Here is a 24,057-nt window from a genome sequence, read left to right as displayed (position 1 = left end):
CAAGCCACGAACGTGCGTTACACAGAGCAGTTAAAACTGAAATGCATTGATTGACGGATTGATGAACACAATAAAAAGTTCTTTGAACCTACAAAAAATACTCCACGGATGTGTATTTTGACGATGCATAGCGTATTGTCAATAAAATTGTTATTAATGATACCATTGACTTGTGTGATGACCTATCAATTTGGAGTATGCATGTTTTTGCTAGTTTAACAGCTGCGACGATACGTTATGATACGAGCAGGATCGATCGAGTGATGTATGTATCGAAATATCGATTAGAAGTTGAGTAGGTAAGGGCGGGCGGCCGTCACCTGTCTGTCTATGTAAATGTTTAGTGAGGCAGATAAATTAATGTCTCTGACCCGAGCATACCCGAGCCCCTCTTCAAAGAAAAAGGAAAAAATTAACGAGTATTTGTTACTATTTTTTTATTATCTGCCACATCTGAAGGTTCATTTCACTCGAGTACACTTTCTCATTAGCTCTAGACTGTCTGCAATAATAATTTGCAAGTAAATAGTTTCTTTTGTTTTTAATCAAAATGAGAGAGAACTATTGAAAAAAATGTGGTTAAAAAATCTTGTGGAGTAAGTGGGTAAGTACTTTAATCTTCAGTTGAAATACAAGTAAAACACTGGTGTTGTTTTAACTAGATAAACTCGAGTGCTATTTTTATTCCTCTTCTATTAGTTCTAGTTAAATAAAATAAAGTTTTCTAATGGAATTGAGGATAAGATATCAACGATGTCTATCTTTAATATACCTTAAAGATGTTATGATTGTTATGAACGATGATAACAATAATAGACACAGGAATTTCTCCTTGATAGTATTTAGGTTCTTGGTGAGGCAGTTACTCAATCAACCAGTTTTTGTGTGAATCCATCACTGTTTAAGTGCATTGGTCTCTCGTTTTAACGACATACCATAATGAAAATGTTTTTATTGGAGACCGTTTGGTACCCATCGTCGAAACTTAATGTTTATTGTTTTGACATGCAATCGTCCCCTCGTGAAAACTTAGACTACAAGCGACACCGTATAATTTTGTATATTAATTTCGGAGGGAACAGTCAAATGAAGAACAAGTTAATTGCTGACTTTGACACGGCGGCACTTGTAAGGGTGTTAGTTAAAGTTGGAGTTCACACTTACACATGTGCTGTTTCCCTTAGATCGATCAATATTTATACTAATATTATAAAGCTGAAGAGTTTGTATGTTTGTTTAAACGCGCTAATCTCAGGAACTACTGGGCCGATTTGAAAATTCTTTCAGTGTTTGATAGCCCATTTATTGAGGAAGGCTATGAGCTATATATCATCTAGCTACGAGCAATAGAAGCAGAGTTCCAGTAAAAAATGTTACAAAATCGGGGAAAATTATGACCCATTCTCTCTTATGTGACGCAAGCGAAGTTGCGCGGGTCAGCTAGTATTTTATATTAATGTATTTTGACGGGTACTGTGTCCTTCATTACGATATCAGTAAGGTAATTACTTTGCTACATATTGCTCCTATATTCTTTATTACGTAAGTAAATAATAAATTACGTAACAAGCATGACATTTACGTATTTATCACTTCCATTATACTGAACAAATTAACATAATCGCCTTTAATAATAGCTTTGAAGTTTTAACCCTACAGTCTGTCCATTCAATATAATAATGACCTAAGGTCAATGCTTCTCGACACCATTCGTTATTATTGTAATTTAGACTTTAAACTTTTGTTTATAAAGTTTAAAATATGTTTGTAGTTTATGTGTCCGATGGCAAGTTCAGAAAAGCTTCTCAATGGATGTGATAGGTTACATCCTGTGGTTTCAATTACATTGGAAGTGCAATTTATAGTTTATTGATACGAATGCGGTTGAAGAGATAAACTAGCTCAATGGACGTGTGTAACGTAAATACGAACATGTCGCTACTTCACTGTGGGAACTTTACAACGTAATATATATAAGAAAACATTTAGTATTTTACTGGTAGTGAGTGTGTAAATGCAATTTTCAAAGATCTATAACAGTCGTTAACAGTTAAGTCAGAAGTTTGAAAGTCTGACAAGCAGTCTCGTCGAAAGGTATCGTGTTATAATCCTAGGTAAGGTAAATGGGTTATAGAGGTCAGATAGGCAGTCGGTCCATGTAAAACACTGGTATTCAGCTACATCCTGTGAGACTGGAAGCCGACACCAACATAGTTTGGAAGAAAGGCTAAGCTGATATATAATAAAGTGTGTTAATAGAACTTAATGACCCTAACCCCATATTTTACATGTCAAAAAACTAACCGAGTGGTGCTCTGAATGAAAATGCTAGTATGTTTTGAAAGTAAAAAGAACAAGGTAACTGCCCGAATAACATTTGTGCTTAAACACATGAAGAAAATTTTACTCTACTTAAATAAAACTAGTCGCATTATGATAACCGAGTCACAATAACATTCATATTTAATACGGTTGACTCAACTCATTCCTTCGAACAATACAGACCGAGAATTTATAATATTAACTAGTAATTTACCATACTTAATGGTTGACAAAAGCGTACCTTTGCAGACAAAATTAACGTTTGAAAGGGCTGCAAACAGAATAGATGTTGACAATAACTGTGATTCATTTAATAAGTATGTTGAATTAAGTTATTCGGTGTATACTGGACACTACAATTACATACTTTTGCACTACAAAACGCTAACTTATTGCTAAAAAGTTGCTCTTAAGTATTTTTTGAGTATTCCTCTTACAGTACCATTTTTTGGCACCTTACGCTGTAAGAAATAGAGAACTGAGGTGCTGAAAAAATGGCGCTAAAAGAGAAATACTTACTTTATATTTTCTACTTCTATAACTTAGTTTTGTGTGAATTGGGTAAAGACGCTTCGTAAAAAAAGCTGGCATGTGTTGCAATGGCTGAAGTTACTCGAAAAATTAAGGCAATTGAAAGCGTTATCAAAGCAAAACTGCTAACTAAACCTTTGTTTGATTGTTTGACGTATCTATTAAAGTGTAAAAATATTGTGATTGGATAAAACGTAACAAAAAGTAACAGATATATCTGTTTAAATCTTTATTCCTATGTAGGCGCCGGCGACGGTAGTAAAATACACGTGTTCCAAATCATTGTTGAACAGTCAACCATTACTGTGCGTCGCACATTACACAGCTCTATAAAAACGACGTTATGGGACGTCCCAATAAAGCGTGCATTTATATTACATACAAAAAAACTACGCCTCTGTTATTGAGTGACGTAAAAGGATCGCTTTCTAATATGACTAAGATGTTATTTAGTGTGACGCATGACTGTATGTTCTTCATGTCATATAAAGTCATTGTGGCATATTCCATCTATAGGGTAAAACCGTCTATTTGAAACAAAAATCGTTATAATCGAGTTGCAGTGTTTGTAGACTAGTCAGTAAAAGTAGGTAAAGGTAGGTAGGTAGTAAGTCAGCTGTTTTACCGATAATTCTACAAACACTGCAGCTGAAGTCAATTCTAATAATAATTATCCCATGAATTATCCCATGGGAATGCGTCATTTTCCCGGGGTGAAAAGTAGCCTATGTCCTTTCTCGGGTATCAAAATATCTCCATACCAAATTTCATGCAAATTGATTCAGTAGTTTAGGCGTGATTGAGTAACAGACAGTCAGACAGAGTTACTTTCGCATTTATAATATTAGTATGGATAGTTAAATTCCCTACATAAATAAATCTTGCCCACAAATGTTAACTAAAAGTTAAAAGTAATAAAGTATGTACGACTATTTTCGTTTGACGAATGACATGGGTTGATTTTTATGTTTTGCTTTCGATACTCGTAGTCAGACAATGTCAATGTCAATTGCCTTTCATTAGTAGAGTTGTTGATCTTTCATACATTAAACTTGTGACAGTCTGAAAACATAATATATGTTATTTTAAAAATTATCGAATTTGAGGGTTAAAAAACGAGGCGAAGGTTATGTAAATATCAAACCTCAATTTTCAGTAGAAATTTGTTGTTTTTTGCATTTTCTTGATATAAAATTGTAATCAGCTTTGTAATTAAAATATATCTAATGTAATAAGGACCTGACACTGCAGATTTATAAGTCGTAATTTACTTAAAACGGTTTATTTCGTGCACAGGAATTTAAGACTTACAGTGAAATATAAAGCAGTGCAGTTAAAAAATCAATTGCAGTCAGACAGAAAGTTTTACATCCCAATAAAACTTATTTATAGATTATTCACGGCTTTATAAGGACAATATGAAACTTTATAGAGCACTAAATTATGAGTGACTGGGATTGGAATCATCGTCCTCAAAGATTATATTCTGCAATATGCCAAAAACCACATAACACAGACACACACAGGTGCCAATATTATATTAATTACGAAGCATAAACTTTCATATTTTATTGCATATGTAATTTACAACGATACAATCGAACTACCAATACCGAAATGTTTTACGGAATAACAATGACAGCTGGGCAGATATTACCGCAACTGTCTCTTTATATGGGTGGGCATTTAGCCGTGTCTCGTATCATTTTATTGACCGTTAAGCATAATTAATTGCTGAAAATATTGGTATCATTAAAATGAATCAGTAAGTCAGAATCAATCTGTGTAACAGATCGGCGCCATAACATGATTATGATCGAACACACGTGCCCACTTGGACCGATAAAACGGTAGTAAAGCCGCTTATACACCGGCGACTGATTGAATTAATAAACTGTAATGCTTGCAATAAAAGCTTCAACAAGGAAATACGGTGATATAAAGCTTACTTTGAGTGTGCATGACGGACGGCTTCTTGAGAGCGCTGTTTGTGTACATTTTATTCGTTTTGATTTCTTCGTAAGATCTCGGTGTAAGGTAACACTTTATTCAGATAAGCTTCACTTAGACTTTTATTTACAGTCTCAAAGCAATTCTGTTTTGAATACAAATGAGCTTCAACGAGCATTTGTGAAGCCTTTACAGCATAAATTGCAAAATAATGACTCAACAAATTAAGTGTTTGTTTGCCATCTCACGAATCATATACTTAGAATGGAATATGAAAGAAAAGTGATTGGGAATTATTTGTGTCAGACGAGAGCATCACTCCTTCACCCCTTGATGAGAGGAATTAAAATTAATTCCGCGCATCATTACGTTCATATTCTAGTATTGTATAGATCGATTAAATAACATAATGTCAAGTCAATAAAGCAGTCGTTCACCTATCTCAGTGAAAACGCTGGCCCAATGCCCGCCATTGATTCGAGGAACGTTTGGCTGTGTGATGCGATTGTACCGCGTACTTGCGACGTTGATGATCGATGGCTACCGATGTTGAACAACGACCGACCACTTATTCGTTCATCGGTATGAATAATGTGCGACGACCCTCCCTATCTTATGTAACATCAATTGATTTTGTTTAAAATAAAGATGCCTGTACTAACATCACAAGGAATCGTATTACTATAATAAAAGTTTAAGTTAGCTACAAAGAAGAATTTCGATTCTATGTGTAATTAAATTTATCCTCGAATTCGTTTTGTCACGTTCCCTATTTTTTATGTTTTCTGAACGTGGGTTGAAGTGTCCCGTAGAGATTTGCAGCAGCTCACGGTATTTAAGCTGACCCTGTTCTACATCTGTCTGCCGTTGAAGGGCCATTGGACATTGACACCTCGAAAAAGTGAATTGACTTTACGTTTAAGCCAATATTTTAATATTTCTATGGCTTTATTTAATAAGCAGAGTTTACCCATTGTTATTTTATTCACAAGTATATTCAACGTACTTAAACGAATAATGAAAAAGTAATTGCTTTTACTTGATTTCCACATAAAGTATTTTACGAGGAAGTGAAGAGAAACACGCGAGTGGTTTTTGAAAAGCTCTCAAGTGTGCAGATTGCGAGGTAATAAAGCTATGTAGTGGTTTTATCGGTCGTTTGCATCGGCGGTGTCTGATTGAGCCGAGTTGTCGCAACAGACCACTTGCTTTATGTATTACAGACGCGGAACTTTGAATTGAGAAACTATAATATACGATGATCGCTTGCTATTTGATATTGCATTATTGTATTTGGATTACAATATGTTTACATGAAAGCTTTTACTTTGAGTTTTAGCTGAACGTATTGCTTTCTGTTTAGGTTTCATTTTAAAAATAAGGTAAAGGTAAACATTTATACGATTTGTAAGGAAATGTTTGTCTATTTCATTGTCTATCAATCACATTCGACAAACATGAGTCATAACTGTCTGGACGCGAATAGATCTGCAGCTAGGCCCAAAATAATAGATGGAATGTCTTATTTGTCATAGTGAACGCAGAAAGTGGCCACTTAGCATCAATTTGTTAATACGGAGCAGCTGTACAAAGTTCAATAGCTCTAACATTTTAACAACTAATACTATGCACGTTATTTTACCACTACAGTATTGAGAAGTGAAGTAACGATGATTCATCTGGAAGGGTATTGTTACAAAAGTAGGCCGATGAAAGTTCACACCTCTTTGATTTATTGGTATTATATCAAAACATTATGTTAACGTTTAGCGTGATAGATTTATTACTCTTTTGTAAAAGAATTTGTCGTTGCAAATCGTACCGGTATATTTTACTTCTTGGTTATTTATTTATTGTGATGACAAAGTGGTTATTTTGACTGCACGCATCTTATAAATACAGTTTAAAGTATTGTACAAAAAAACTTGGTACTTTAAAGTACAGGTACAAATGCTTTATGATAATCCACTTTCTTAGTAATACTTTGTAATAAGTACCTACCTTATGTATTGCGAGATCTTTCGGGTTCCATTAACATGCAGTAACTCACAGCTTAGTAAATGTAAACTCCATACACTAAAAACGGCTCTACCTAATTTAAACCTAGCAACTAAATAAGCACTAGCTCCTCGTAACACTAAAATGAGTTACGCAACTGCATCTAGGTTATTTCAAACAACATTATAAAGATACCTTTTCTAACGAGTGGCATTTAACGTGAGAAATATTGCTTGAGTAAAACTAACAGTCATATTTCTTTGAAGACAAGTGTATAAATAGGTACAATAATTGTACCAGTGGGTAGAGATCACCAGAGATCTTAGTTCCGACGGTATTACGTGTCGTTAGGCTAGATCAGTGGTTCCCAACCGGTGGTCCGCGGTCCACCAGTGGTCCGCAGAGGTGTCAAAATATGGTCCGCGAATAATTTTAAAATTAGCGGGCGGTGAGCCGTTTTAGTTCGACAAGTTTATCCCAAAAATATACTATTTTTTGTTTTGTAATACCCTATTGATTTGCTGATTAAAGTTTCAGTATGATTATTACAGTTCATTTTTAATATACTTACATAGTGGCCCCTGCTAATAAGAATAATATAAAAGTGGTCCCGGACCAAGAAAAGATTGGGCAGCCCTGGGCTAGATCATCGCGGTACATGATAATGTAACTCGTTTCCTTCAATTATAAGAAGCGTGGGCCGATATTAATTAAGAGCTACCTTTCAATCAGTAACATGAAATACTAGAATCTCCGTTTCAATTAATTTGTTTGATATAGTTTGTGTGTAAACTACGTAGAAGTTATCGAAGGTTATCACATTTTTGATATTGATTCCAGTAAATGTTTTTTTAGTAAGCAATTAGTTAACGATAAAAGTGATGTTTATGACTTTTTAGTTGTAGCGTCGGTTGCTTAAATTTCAGTATCCCTTGCTTTACAAAGCAGTCTCCACATAATGATGTTACATCCCATGAAATCGTGACGCTATCATTGACAACATAATACCAGTAGCGTTGTATTCAGACTTTGCAAACAACCATTGCAATTACTAACAATAATATTAGCAGAATAATGAACCAAATAAGCTGTTCCGATGACAACAAAAGAACCATTGAATAGTTCATTTTACGCGTCACTGGCGTGGAGCCAAAGCAGTGCATTTAATTCTTTCGAGCCCCTTGCTACGGCTCACATTAACTGCCTTTCCTCAGTGTCACGGGCACAAAACGATTTATTAGTAAACAAGCCTCGCCACGCGATTTTGTTCGAGGTGACTCACCTCTGCTTATTGTATGCGTTACGATGACGAACTGAAAAACACTTAATTAAATACTATAAGGTGTTACCAAATTGTAGACTCAATTTGCGGAAGCACCATTATTTTAAGTGCAGTTGAATGTTCAAGTAACTGCATTAAGCATTCAGCACGTTAAATATGACAGGTAGCCAAAATCAGAGGTTAACGGACCTTAAAACATTCCGTAATGACGTACAAGAAAAAACTGTGAAATATGAAAAAGACAATTGGTCACGTCGCGACAGTGCAAACAAATTAGTTGCACTACACGCTAAAAATCTGGGGGCACGGAAGTGCCCCCGCAAGTCGAGCAAAAAAAAGCGGCACGGCCGTAACATCCTTTTCTCGAAGCAATTCGGCCTATTTTTGACACCCCTATAATTTCGTTGTGGATAAAACAAGAAGCCTGGATTTTAAGCAACTAATTAGTCATTGTATAAACACGGTATATTTAAAATTTCAGTCAATTTGAACCAGTAGCTTAAGAATGACAACTTGTTAAAATTTTGAATTTTGTCACTCACTGATTCACTGACTCACTGACTCACCGATCATCAAAAGTCTAAGGTACTTCTAGCAGACTTAGAAGCTTAAAATTTAGAATACAAATAGGGTTTAGTGTTTTAATCATAGGAAAAATTAAATATTTTCTAATTTCAGTCCAGTTTTCTAAATACACCAACTGCAACAATAACTTTGTAATCCCATATAAATGTATAAGATTACAAGGTTACATTTGCAGTTAATTAATGATTATTACTGTAGAAAATAAAATAAATAGGTGTAAATAGGTACCTACTATATGAGGCATAACGGGAGGGGGTATAGGGTGGATAAGGGTGTTTAGCCCATGAAACTGAACAACATTCCCATAGGAAAATATGTTGAATTATGAAAAAATAACGTCTTTCCATACAAATCGGACTTATGTTCGCTCTACAAAAGAAGTGAGATGCCATCAAAAACATTCTGTAAAAACCTCAAGTCTCGCCGTAAAAAGTTGTGAGATCTATATAATACCAAGTCGATTAATCTATTTAGTCTCTACTTAAAGGACCTTCTGTCTTAAGTTATTACGTATGTTATTATCATGCCAATTTTAAAAAAAATACCTTTAAAACAAATAGATCGACTTGGTCATCGCAAGAAAACACAAATTCGCTATTAACATTTCAGGAGCATTAACTTCTCGTCGTGCTGTGTAGTGTGATACATACTAATAATCAAATCATGCGATGGCCAGGTCGGTCTATTTGTTTTAAAGGTATTTTTTTTTAAATTGGCATGATAATAACATACGTAATAACTTAAGACAGAAGGTCCTTTAAGTAGAGACTAAATAGATTAATCGACTTGGTATTATATAGATCTCACAACTTTTTACGGCGAGACTTGAGGTTTTTACAGAATGTTTTTGATGGCATAGACATTTTCTCTTGCATTTTCGGCTGCTAATTTGAAAATTCAACTGACATCTGTCATTTAGTCCGACATCTTTCTCAGACATAAAACAACTGCGATTCTTGTGCGACAAAAAAAGCGAATGAGCATTTGAAATTGAGTACGTAGTCCTCGACACTAACATCTGTTCACAGTGACAGTGTAACGTTCCCCAGCTAACGGGTAAGTTAATAAATCAAGTTATTTTTTCCGTTTTTATCTCAGTGATATGCCGGTGATATTCATTGCACTTGATGTGACAAACGACGGAATTTGTGTGACTCTCTCTTACTTTCTTCCTTATTACTTGTTTATTTGATATTTACATATACAGACCAAGTGAATTGTATCAGTGACAGGTAGATACTTAGAGTTAATTTGAAATACTTTATGTATTCAGAAATAAAGCATTTTAAATGGACATGTTGTTTATACTTCATATTGAATATTCAAACATAATTACCATAATCAAAACAAACTAGTAGAAAAAACAAAAACTTTCGCTACGAACACAAAGTTACTTATAATAAAGAAATTAGTTCAAATAACAAAACGTTCGATCAGCTGGTTCAAAGGTCAGTTCCCGTGCCGTTGACCCCGACAATCGATCGCTTCCCTCCATGGCGTATTGTAACCATCCATTGAATAATATTGATGTACTGTCGAGAACAACGGTTATTGCAATACATTAATGCTCACTCAAGGTAATCTACTCATTCATCTTATTGCCGATACACTTCAAGAAACACTTGACTGCAAAATAAGCTGGATTTTTTTCACATATTATTTGTAGTATATATTTTTTCTACGAACGTAATACAAACGCATAATACCTAATACTATAAAACATTATGCTGACCTCAAATATAAATACTTAATAATAATTTATCTCATGAAATGTTCAAGTAAATAGATAAATGAATTATATAAAGTGATAAAGAAGATGAAATATGAAGGTTTGATAAATAAGATACGGATTAAATGAGTAAAAAATCTTAGCGCAAAAAGTAAAAGTGAAAAATATACGAACATTTTTCTCTCGCCGAGTGTACTGGAAATCTCATCGTAGCGAATAGACTAGGCTACTGCGTGGAGCATTTAACTTTGCACCGCCGAGGTACCTACGAATATTACGACGTGTCTGTATACAGGCCTTTGCCCCTGACTCTGCCCGCCTGGAATTCGGCTAGTCGCTGTCTCTAGGGAGCTGTATATTTTTGTCATTTGTCTGCCCTTTTAGCACCGAGTAATGGTCATGGATGAAAATCCTTTTATTCGGATTCGATCTGCCATATCGATGATTGTGATTGTGAATAAATCCTGCCTTTCATAGATTTTATAGCAGAACTCTGTTTTGGGTCAGAGCTGAGCCTAGTCAAACTTGATTCGTGTGGCTTAATTAAAAGAGTGATTTGTATTATCTTAAAGCTTCACAAATATTTTCTTTCAAAGAATATGAATAATTTATGACATAAACGTGATTTTTCAGCCAACAAGAAAGTAGTACCAGGGATTAGGAAAACTTTCGTTCGCCACCCTTTTCTTTGCTGTCTCTGTTTAATTGACTTAATCTTGTGACGTAATTAAAGTTACCAGGCTGTTTTACATTTTAAGTCGCAAAGTTTCTCTAGTTAATGGAAATGCTGTGCAACCTGTATACTGCAAGCAAATGTTCCGCAAGATGTATACAAATGCAATTCTTTCGTTACTGATCGACACTGTGAATACAAATAACATTTGGTTAGGGTCTGCTTTATAGTTTATTCAGTTGAAACGCTCGCCACCATCCATTACTAATGTAAACTAAACAGCCTTTTAAATTAGGGGTGGAAGTTCAAACTAACTTAAGTACAACTTCAAATATGCATGTATAGAAAAAAGACTGAGAATCGTGCGTGTTCTATTACAAAATTCTTTCTATATGTAGAGATATGAATATCCTCACAAGGTAAACAAATAAAATAGCCAGCATTCTGCACTATTTTGCCAAACGTACAGAGATAAATGTAGGCAGATAATTAAAAATACCTTCTCGCTGCACTATCTTACAGGAAGTGAGCACGTACGGAATCCGATATCTTGATATATTAGTGGTGGGGTGTCTTGGCGCGTTTTTACAACCCCCGGGGGTTCTGCCTATCTATTTATAAGGGCGTGGGGTTCCGGCCGACCTTTACAAATACAGCTCTAACCGATATGCTCTACAAACTGGCGTCATAAAAGCTGTTCGATATAAGTAAATTAATGACGTTCAAAGGGAACACCGTCGCGTTGCTTGTGTGGATAACAATGTTTGTCATGTGCCGTGCTCTGATTATATCTATAACGAAATAGAAAGATTTTGTGCCTCTGATAGTAGGAATACTGTTTTGGGTTTATTGTTCTCTGATACAGGTGTTACGTATCTTATTGACTCTCAATTTTGAGACACGACGGAATTTTATAGTTTAACATATCCTTTGCTAATAAAATGATTTAAACCATCAAGGAATTACTCTCTCTATAGACAAATCACGTCACATATATCAGCCAGTCCTGCATAAATTCCTTATAACTGGAACAGTTTCAATATAAGTGTCTCAATAGTAAGTAGTACTATTAGTTACGCTATTTACGAAGTGTTTATGATAAGGCTGTGATCAGTCAGTGTTCGTCAATCCATCAGCTGGACGGGTCACGCCCTCGAGAGAAAGTGTACAGCGGTTATAGTCCTACGCGCAGTATACAGGTAGCCCCCTCGCCTGCGTCTAAATTTAGTTAATAAGGGCGCACACTCAGTGTAAAGCGTACAGACTAAAATACTCTACAATCTAATAATTTTATATACCTTGAATACAATGTTTAAGGAATTGGCGGAATGTATGACAGAACAGCGATGATTGGCGTAAATGGGTTTTGTGCGTAGTGGGTTCGTATCAGCTTTGAATTAAGTAAATGATTGGTTAAGTCCTGACTATATTTTAAGTGTTTTTCATTTTCGTCCACTCTACCTAAATTCTTTAATAAACAAAATATTCAGACTGAAAATAATATTTTTAATACTCAAATAGCTGATCGTTGCTACGTTTTGGTGGCTTAGGAATTTTTTTGGCACTATTATTCCCAGTCTATATTTGGACCGGGTTCTCTAATATCTACATAAGCGATTAGATTAAAATTGATTCAGCAATTTAGCCGTAAAAGCGTAACAAACAAACATGCCTTAAAATACAACATTAAAGAAATATATTCGTATTTTACTCGCCCGTATTTCGAGTGTTCCGTCTACGTAGTCAGTCTAGTCAACAATCATGTTCAAGTTGAAGCTCAGTTATACAAGTCACCCTCTCCGTCGACATTTACGACTTCCGTTCAAAGTAAAGCTGTATTGACTTGTTTACAAAGAGTCCTTTACTCATAGAATGTATAAAACATGAACAACATCCTCACAATGTTCTGTTACGGCTATTTACTTCTCACTTTATGTCATCTAATTTGCAAACCTGTTTTTTGTAAAGCTGTTAGTAGCGGTTTAGCGGTCAAGGTAAGGCAGTTTAGGCCGCAAATACAGTACAACTCTAATCTTTTCAAAATTTTTACTTTAGAGCAAGTTTAACTGTTATCTGTTATAGTATTGTCCTCTATTTAGACTATCCCGTACACTATTATATGCTCAGTAAACAAATTAACCCGAAATAAATATTAAAAAGTAATAAAATCATAATCGCTGCCGCTTATGTACAATGTCCACAATCCTAGAGCTTATATTAGGCGGCAGCGCACGCGCCGACCGCCCTCACTGTCTGCGTTAGTACATATTTGTATTTAAACTGTATTGACTCGATGCATTGAACTGCATATATAGTAGGTATCGACTAGTACCGATTGCTCGAGTGTGGTCCAATCGAGACGGAAACTCGAGTTACTAAACTGCACTACACTACTGGAGCACCTCTATTGGCCGAAATAGGTTAATGGTTAAGCATATGGTAGATTAATGTTAGTAATTATTGTTTAATTAATTATATCTCATTGGTTGCACTAATAATAGCTATCATAATTTAATAAAAGGCTGTATTTTCCGAGAATCAGTCTCTACATACGATTTTATTCTACTCAATTAAGTTTACTATTTATGAAGACCTTACAATGAATTAATTTAATCTAATGAACTCTGGAGCAATGTGCTTAAAATGATTAATAAAAAGCAAAATACAAATCTTTAAAAAACATGTCAAAGAAATATGTAACACATTTACTTTCTAAAAATACGTAACTAATATAAGTTTAATAATTAGTTTTGGCTTGAAATTATATGAAATTATTCGTTTTATATTATAATTCGAGTCGGTTAATATGTAGCGTAATTAAAACGGTATTGTAAATAGATTAGAGGTCTGGCGTTAGTGTGAAACAACAGCGTTGAGTTATGTCGGCGCGTCGTCTGGGTGCCAACTAACTTGTATGAATTTATAACGGCAACAAGGTTTCAAGCTCATCGATTATTTACTACGAATTCCGAAAATTTCATACACTTCGTTATCGTAAGTGCTTTTTTTAATCTATACTAATATAATAAAGCTGAAGAGTTTGTTTGTTTTTTTGTTTGTTTGTTTGAACGCGCTAATCTCAGGAACTGGTGCGATTTGAAAAATTCTTTCAGTGTTAGATAGCCCATTTATCGAGGAAGGCTATAGGCTATATAACATCACGCTACGGTCATTAGGAGCAACGAAAAATGTTACAAAAACGGGGAAAATTTTGACCCATTCTCTTAGGTGACGCAAGCGAAGTTGCGCGGGTCAGCTAGTCAATTATATTTATATGAAAACGATGTGCTCTATAAATGTTCTTAATTCTATGATTCGCTCGTTACTGATGAACAAACTTTACTAAGCATTAGTTAGTTGGAATGTTTGTCAATAAAATATTGCATAATTAAAGTTGCAGCAAAACATGAGTTTTCGATCTATATTATCAACGTTATTAAATTCAAAAGTATCAGATGCTTGAATTAATTACAATTACAGTTCATTGATTTTACATATAAATTGCTAACCTAGTCTAGACTTAATTGTAGTTAGAGTCTGCAAGCTCGTACATTATTAATCAATCAACCACTAATTCAATAATAACTGGGTGCAGATTATATAAATCAATTCTATTAAAAGCACATAAATTTACACTAACATGTAAATTATAAAATACTAAAGGCCGCCCTCGACGTCGTCCGCGTGGAAACCCTTCCCGTGTAAATCCCGATACTTCGGGAACTCCGGGATAAAAAGTAGCCTACATGTTATTCTGGATCTTCAGCTACCAACATACCAAATTTCATCGTAATCGATTCAGTAATATTCGCGAGAAAGAGTAACAAACATCCATACAAACATACTCACAAACTTTCGCATTTATAATATTAGTAGAATAAGGTTTTACACACCTATTAATAAATTATGCAAAAAGCTTCTTTGCGTGTGAACTTGCTGGTCACGTAGCGGCGCTGTACACAAGCCACATAGTACAGTGTCCGAACGGAAGCGAATAAGCCGATGAGTCGATTTGAGACTAACCTCCCTGCACCCACGTATGGTAATGACTTTATCGATGTTGTAGACAAAAGACTCAGTCGTCTGCACCACCAATAAACTGATTTCCTTAACATTGAACAAGCTAGTGCCTTGTTATTTGATTACTACTCTTTCTATGTCGGAGTTGATATTTATGAATCAAAGTATTTTTTGTTTAATAATACATGTTTGGCCTGTCACTACTACATGCAAGCATGAGTTTGTTATACGTAAAATGATAAAATGTTGTTTGTTAACTGCACTTTTGGTGTAGTCCCGGTCACTGGGAATAAAAATATAAGTCCAGTTTATTGCGGTCCCAATCGCTGGAACCCTCAAATACGCAAAGTATGATGCTGTTTGATAATCATTCTGTTATTTGTTAAAAACCTACAAAGTCTGACTGCAGTTATTAATAGCATTTGCTGTAGGTGGTGGAACGGTAAATCAAGGCGCAACCTACGAACCGCATTGGCATCATTTATTCAGTTCCATCGATTGATATGGAGACCAACAGATTACTGATGTAACCAATAACTGTGGAGTTAAAAAGCTCACCCCCGGTTTCTTAGTACATTTAGCGGTAGTCTATCTATTCAAGTGTTTTTTATACGAGTTTAGACGCTATTGAATAGATAAACTACCGCTAAATGTACCTCAAAAACCGGGGGTCAGACACACGGTTATATTTGATTCTTCAATTCTTTGTACACAGTTCACCTAAAACTTAAGTCTCGATTGTCTCGACGGCGTCGTGCCTCGTCCGACGTCCTGGCTAACTTCTGAGTAAGTGTAAGTGAAAATCTCTCGGGAGAGCCACTCGAGGGTCCAGGAAAAGTTAATCTTTCTTGAAACAAACTTAATTGGATATCAGACAGCTAGACAGTGACGTAATCAAACTAAACATCGCCGTACATTTGTACATATTTGTCTTCTTACAATCAATGTTAAGCGTCTGGGCTGGCTGCCAAATCACTCTAGTTTGCGATAATTAGTTCCATGTTCTACGATGTCTTAAATATGTGTTGCCTTATGTTCAGCACTGATACAATTTTACTATTGGTACTTTCGTTAAAGTCCGTAAATTTTAGTTAAACTGTCTCACCAAGATATTAATCAACCTTGCTGGCAAATTGTAACTAACCAATCAATTTTATCTTGTCGTTCGGTGTTTGGCAATACACAATACGACAACTTTCTCTTTAAGGAGAATTAAAGGCAACAATCTGGTATAAACTAAATGAAACACGTAACAAGTCCGGAGAGTAAACTTGACCATATAAAAAGGCGGGTAACGAGAATGCAGCATGCACTTTTAAGGTTACAAAGCAACTACGACGAAACGACTTCACCACAAACAGTTCAGCGTAATAAATCCTTTGTCACAAAGGAGTAAGGGTTGTTTTGGTACAAACTTCAAAAAGACTCGTAATTTTTTCGGTTCACTGTAACTAGTTCTAGTGAAACCTGATGAGCGTCGGGTGACATAAGGAGAATGTGTAAAATAGTACATACGTTATTCTAACAGCATAGAGGAGATATGAAAAATAAACAATGTTATTTAAAAGTATGGTCGATGTTTCACGCTGTGCTTAGTTTTATGAGTGCGGTCTAGTCTAGCTTCTAGGAAAAATAATACGCTAACACTAAGTCGACCGAAAATATTATACTTTGCACGAAGTCTGCACATTTCTTATATGAATATTTTCATATATTGTGCACCACGTATATACGTATATGGAGAAGAGAGTAAGTGAAAATTGCGCCAGATGTTTCAACGTATCTAATAATTTTGGTTGATGCCTTTTATCTCGTTAATGTAAGGTTCACATAATATTACTCTATTCCCGACTATCGCTGTACAGTCTGTACACCTGCTGGTATTTTCTACTTTAATTCAATCTCCTCATAAAAGTTTAACGTTGTAAGTAAGTATTATTAACAAATCTATCGGCCTGCGCTATGTGAAATGAATTATGATAAAGATATAAAGCTATGTGTGTATGTATGAATTATCTTAAATTTTCTTACGATGCACAGCCGAATGTTTTAGATTACTCACTGTCGTTTAAACATATATTTTTATTTTCGTCGTTCCTAATTATTAGTTAGCAGAATTAAGTCTTTACAAATTAAATACATTTTTTCTTAGAAGCCGTTAAATTATTATTACAGCCAACTCCATATTAAAGCCGCACGCGAATGAGTAATTGAACATTTTTAATGAAAGCTCTTTCCGATCAGTATAGAACGTATTTTACTAATAATTTTCCTTTCCATAATGACACATGCATAAACATAGTTAGTGGATGCTAAACAGAGATATGGGTCAACGATACATCCTACGTCATGGACATAAAGTTAAAAGAATAGTCTAAAAATACTACACTAAAACATATTTAGAATAACAATGGAAAAGCGGTATAGAGCTGAACTCTAACGAGAATTATTTTCCGCTGTAGTAGTCCTTAATAAAAGGGGAGTAGAGTGTATAATCGCCTGGAGGTAGGCTGTTGTGGACGGATACAGAGTGAGTCAGTGTGAGCCACCGGAACATTGAGCCCAATAGTGTCCGGACCTCACCTGGGAGCCGGCCGTCGGCGCCGGACAAGTAATGAATACTAATTGCGGAATCTGTGAATTGTTCGTGCCGTGACAAACAAACATACCTACAATTAATTGTTACAATTTACATTGTTAATTTTTTGTACGCAGATGGACTCTGTTTGAATTCAAAATTAGGTTCATCATACGAATTTGCACTCAAACACATTACATGTACGCACATCGAGCACCTGTATCTACTGTCTGGCAATTATATAATTAGTCTATCAATGTCAAACACACCTAATATAATTGTATCTGCTCATTACCAAATTGGTTCTTGTTATATTATTTGGATTATGGACAATGGAAAAAAGGGGTCTTAGTTTCCTAGACAGACAGCATGAAAATTTTGATAACATGATACTAATCTAAACGCATTTCTATTAATTCCGAAATTAGGCCGTTGTTTTTGTTGTAGTATAATAAAACGTATTTCCATTGTTTCAAAGAAAACATGTTTTGGAATTCATAAAGGAACGATGAATGCATCGAAAGCTGTGTCAAGGCTAACATAATTGACTTCACAAATGAATGACTGGTCAAAAACTCAGCTGCTATCAGCAACGTATGAATAACCCAATTATCGTTGATTCACATGTAAATAGTGCAGGCCTAGTCTGCAGCTGAACTGCTGAAATATACCTCTCTCCCTCTAACCGGTTTGTTTCAGCGTTATTTTTGTATGTCCGTCACGCTTTAGCGTCTAAATTTATCTGCGAGATGCGGTTTCCGGTCAACGCATACTGCTCAGCAGGCACAGTTGCAATGCACTCGAAATAAGAATTTGTGAAAATCTCAGTGATATAATTACCTTTGATACACAGTACCATTTAAGTAAAAGAATGTATTGTTAGTATGCGGTAACGAGCCGACAAAGCTTGTAGCCGCATACTTTACAATTGTTATTGAGGGAAAACAACTAAGCTAACAAATGATAAAGAAACAAAAAGACAGGAAGTCGCCATATCGGAAGGTAGTCTGTTGTTCCCACATGTGCACCTTGCATTGGGCCTGTTACGTCATCGCTATCAGTGTTTGACCTCATATCTTATCTCTGAACATTAAATCTAAAGATATCGGAGACGGCTCTGACAAAGACTTCAAAGGTTTTGAAATAATGTTGTGATAAGATAAAAATGCATTTACGAGATAAACAAAAACAAGGCGTGAGATGCAAAATATAACTGGCACAAATATTTTTTAGTTCCCAGAAACCATTGTTCCAGATATTGAAAAAATGACGTTTCATATCGATCCATACAGAGTATAAATGTTTTAATTAAAAGTGTTACTCTTTTGTCTTACATAGGAACATAATTTACGGGCTGTACGAACAACATAATGAGTAAAATTCATGGAACAACAAACGTTATCGCAGTCTGCAATCTACAGTTGACTAATTTGTATTAACACCGTTTAGGTCATAATAATATTATTATGAAAGTCGATAGTCAGTTATCACGTGATGCTTAGTACCTAGGTGCTAAATAATTATACTAAAATGGAAATATCGACTCATCACGGATAGGTATTACAATATCACGTTGTTGAATAAAGGAATTAACCTAAAAAAAACTTCCCGCAGATTTCAGCTGCTCTGTTTTGATATTAGGTAGGTTTATGGACAAATCTTTGTGTGATGAGCATGAGCATTTGTTCTGAGCCTGGATGTTAATGTATCTATATAAATATTTATTTAAAAGTATATAGTATGATTATCAGTTATTTGGTTACCATAGTACTAGCTCTGCTTAGTTTGGAATCAAATGACCATGTGTAAGACGTCCAATATATATTTATTTATGATTGCGTTGGTAAAAGGTTCCGAATCAAATCATATACAAAACCTTATTATCATATAGTACAAGCTCAACTATCGCAGTGAATTCGTTAACTATAGCAATGCAATCTAGTATTTGGGTTATCATTCGCACTTCCTGTGAATCTCTGTTTAATCCATATTCAGTTCGGACGAGCGACTCGCACATCCAATTATGCTAATATAGACATGCGAACGAGCTTGATTAGTGTATTCCACTTCATTATATTGACGAAGAGCCGATATTATCAAAGGTGCACCGTTATAGGTTCATTTCAAAATGCAAATTCTAAGTAATTGGCAACGCGTTTAACTAGTAAACACAAAGGATTTAACGGGCCGTTAATATTTTGATCATGTTTTAGTAAATCAACTGTAATGTTTAACTAACGTTTAGTTGAGAGTAATAATAGTTCACCTCATTTAATAGTGTAGGTGTTACTGAGAGGCAACTGTTGCTGAATTCTTATAGCGATCTTGTGAAATATTTTCCTGTTCGTTGCCAGTGGGAAGCACTGAGCGTTGACTTTTGAACTTTGAAATCTTTGTACCTATAGTCTCCTACGTGCCTATTCAATAAACACGCACACATACACCGTAGACGTACTCTTTATCTAAGGAAAATCAGTGAAAAGACCTTGTAATATTTAGTTACAAGCTTATATGTAAGTGTCTTATTACCAAATCATGCATATCGCATACACATAATAACATCACTAACCCCCGGTTTCTGTGGTACATTGAGCGGTAGTTTATCTATTAATTTAAACTCATATAAAAAACGCTATTGAATAAATAAACTACCGCTAAATATACTCAGGGACCGGGGGTATAAGCCACCTTGAAACAGTCGTTTATACCCACCTAGTTTTAGATAAACTAGTCGGCTAAACTCAAAAGTCAAACAAACCGCTTACGACTGAGAAGTCTGAAGTTCTAACTAAAGTCATCCCAACAAGTATTAGAAAGTCCTTCGCAAATCGCTGGAGGAATCACAATCACGGTTTGAATACTTCGAATCAAGTTTAAATATGCATTGGACACGAAAATTCGGTTCAAAGCCGTTTTATTTCGAACGATATGATTCTGCAGCTGATATTTGGAATTGCATTATATTCTGAGCTGTGATATCGCCCTACAATTTGGTAGAACATTGTGAATAGGATGCTATAGATAGGGTGATAATATTTGGGTCAATACCGATGGCCTCCAGCGCTTCAATCTAATTATGACTCAGTTGCTATTGTTCGCAAAACGATATTATAATTCGAAAAGTGCTCTACATTTTTATTTATCTGGAATTTGTTAGACAAACTTTATTAATGACTATTTTTAAATATTATAAACCGGTATTGTCTGAAAAGTGATATCCGAATAATAAAACCACATATTTTTTACTAATTAGTACACAGTAGCCCACAAGTAGGTATACAAATAGAGCAATCAAAATACAATATAAATGTTGCGCAACATGTTTCATATTATATGTTGCAAGTGAAAAGACTTTAAATTATTTAAGAGGCTTCGGTATGAAATACAGTCTTAGTATGATATTACTACTAGGATTGATTAAAACGAAATTACCTTAAAAAACAAAGTTTCATGTCAATAGAATTAGCAAACGTTTTTGTTGCGCAACAAATGTTTCCAGTTGGCCACGTGGCTATTTATTTTTAACTTCAATTAACATTGTTGGCATAGCGTAAACAGCTATAAACTAGGAAACCAATTAAATACAAACATCTAGGAAGTGATATGTCACTTTGAGCAGGGTTTCCAAGCCCGGCTAGCTCAGTCGGTAGAGCATGAGACTCTTAATCTCAGGGTCGTGGGTTCGAGCCCCACGTTGGGCGCAAATCTCTTTTTGTGATCCATAAAATTTACCTCAACAATAATCTTGAAAAAACATGAAATTGTATGTCGAAGATAAGCCGTATTTGTTTAAAAATTTTGTTTTCTGATTATTTTCCTCAAGATGTGTGAATTAGCGTTCATTTATCAGTTGATCTGTGTTAGCGCCGGCAGTCTGACATCAGATGTGACCTCGTTACAGAACAGATTATACACATATCATATCCCACAACGCTGTCCGTGAATGAACAATGTAACCCAGCATGCGTCATTGTTGACTTCTACCGAAATTGCACCTTTACTCGATGACCGAGTCTTTATTTGAGCATATTTTGTGTATTACCGATATCACATTCCATTTAGAAATTTAATACAAAGTAAGATTTGTAAGTTTGGTACCAATGTTTTTTGTTAAGTTTATGTGGAAACATAATACCTACCTTTACACTTAGCCTATTTCTATTTCGGTAAATAATACCTAGAGGAAAATAAACAGGTCAATACGACAAATAATTCGGGCAAATGTTGTATTTAAAATTAACCCGAAACATAAATAAGGATAGCGTTAAATTTTCCTTTGGAAATTATGTAAGGTATTATGTCACCAGATGATCAACTTTGTTGAACTACTGAGCAAGAGCTTGGTATCACAATTATTTCGGTAAATACTATCAATACTGTCAATTGTTTGATTGTCACAGAATTTAACGCCTTTGATTTTTTTTTGTTTTAACTAAATATCACTGTCCCAATGCTGGGCCCAGCATCTCCCAACCGAGGTAGGAGACGATCCCCTGGTTTCTGAGGTACTTTTAACGGTAGTTTATCTATTCAATAATGTAGAAACTCATATAAAAAACGCTATTAAATAGATAAACTACCGTTAAATGTACTCAGAAACCGGGTATATGTCTTAACCGTATGAAGTTCTTTATGAACTAGCGATTTACATCCGGTGAACGTAAAATCTTGGACTATAATAATAGAGACAAATAACTACCTTCTATTGATTTATAATGTTGCTGCTAAATGTTATTACCAACTGCACTACACACCTGTGTTTTAACCTAATTTTATTAACAATAGCTACAAAACTATTCCACAGTTACGACAATACGATATGAATTCTTAGTTAAGTTGAAATCAATAGAGCGATGCTGTTTGTTCTATATCGGTGCAGACAGTGCTGAGTTCCTGAGTCCCACGCAAGCGAGCTGGTAAACGCAAGTTCGGAATAAAACCTTAAGTAAAGTGTACGTAAGTTTTGAATAAAATATAGGTAGGTAAGCGTAGACAAAGTTAAGTGGTCCCCCGACAAGGCGAGAAGGCGAGGGAAGGCGGGAGACAATGCATATCCAGTGCAGTTTGCAAGATATTTTGCTAGCACTACGTACAGTACGTAGTACCCAAGCCAGACACCTTTTGTTCCCAGTCCCCGAGATACGCGTCACCCACACAGCTACTGAGACGTATGCTGACATTTTCGCATACGAAATAAAAAGTAGTAAGTACGTCCCAAACCTCTGACTTTCCTTCTTTGTATAAATCAAAAGAGGTCATGTAAATTTTCCTTCATCGCATTTATAGCAGATATAAAATTACTACCACATTTGCTAGTTTTAGGCTTTGTACATTTTTAATCATAAAATTTCCTTGTCGTCACCTAAAATTAAAATTGTCCTCCATAAAAGTGCGTCACAACGTAGTAGAATTATCCGTCCGACTCCTATTTAACCTACTATTACCACTAGTTATTACACACAAGAATACCACTTTAAAAAGAACTTACACACGATGTTAGAAACAAGTACCTATTTATGAAGTAAGAGGAGCAAATTTCTCAACGTGCTGTGAGGTAAAGTCATTAGATTGCAGCTACAATGGCGCGGCCCACGTCTACAATAAACCTGGTAACAGGATAGTAAGTGCCATGATTGCACCTTGTACTGCACCGTATTCTGTTCGCAAGTCAACAAACTCTACTAGGAGTTTACAAAATTACATATCGCCTCGCGGGTACGATTTGAATGCCTTTAGAAAACTTTAAAACTTGGTTTCAAACTTAAATTTAACGACTTTGAATTTTTGTATGATTTTGTGGAAACTGTAGTTAAATTTAGTTGACAACAACATTCGGGTTTCATTTAAATGTAGCATTTTTTTTTAAATTTAGATGCATCCTTCTGATCCTCTCATCATATCTTTTTGGAAGCATGATAGACAATAACGCAGTTATACTTATTTTGAAATATCTTTATAATGGTCACAATAATAAAAGTTAAATCATCTCAAATTCTGGGAAAATATAGATCTAAATGTCCTGCATTGTAATTTATAAGTAGGGGCACTGACAACACGATGTATCATTTAATTACAATGTCATTTTACGAGTACAATAACACTGGAATTACCTATAACTTTATAATAAACAAGTTACTTGTTACGTATTACAAGTTTCCTGCGCTTTGAACACATTCATTAAATTCACTAAAGTTGACTCAAATCATTGGTTGTCAACTTGGGATTGATGAAAACTAAAAATCCACTAAGACATTCTTTTAAACGATTGTAAGACATGTTGAGTCTCGATTTTTTTAAAACATAAAGAATTAAGTTAATAATAGCTTAAAATATTCAATATTTATGTACAGTTATTAAGGAAGAGTACAAAAGTAAAGAGAAGTTATTTG

The 24,057-nt window shown here is 35.0% G+C and overlaps 1 protein-coding gene and 1 non-coding gene across 3 annotated transcripts in view; one reads left to right on the top strand and one right to left on the bottom strand.

The window, feature by feature from the left end:
- Nucleotides 1–24,057, bottom strand: part of Mmp2 (Matrix metalloproteinase 2) — a 159,379-nt gene that overhangs the window by 125,805 nt on the left and 9,517 nt on the right. The window lies entirely within an intron of this gene.
- TRNAK-CUU (transfer RNA lysine (anticodon CUU)) lies at nt 21,297–21,369 on the top strand. Its single transcript has one exon. It is a non-coding gene; the product is annotated as a tRNA-Lys (tRNA).

This window comes from Anticarsia gemmatalis, chromosome 13, assembly GCF_050436995.1.
Source record: "Anticarsia gemmatalis isolate Benzon Research Colony breed Stoneville strain chromosome 13, ilAntGemm2 primary, whole genome shotgun sequence".
NCBI lineage: Eukaryota > Metazoa > Arthropoda > Insecta > Lepidoptera > Erebidae > Anticarsia > Anticarsia gemmatalis.
Note: the sequence above shows the minus strand (reverse complement) of the source record. Positions and strands in the feature narration are given on the sequence as shown.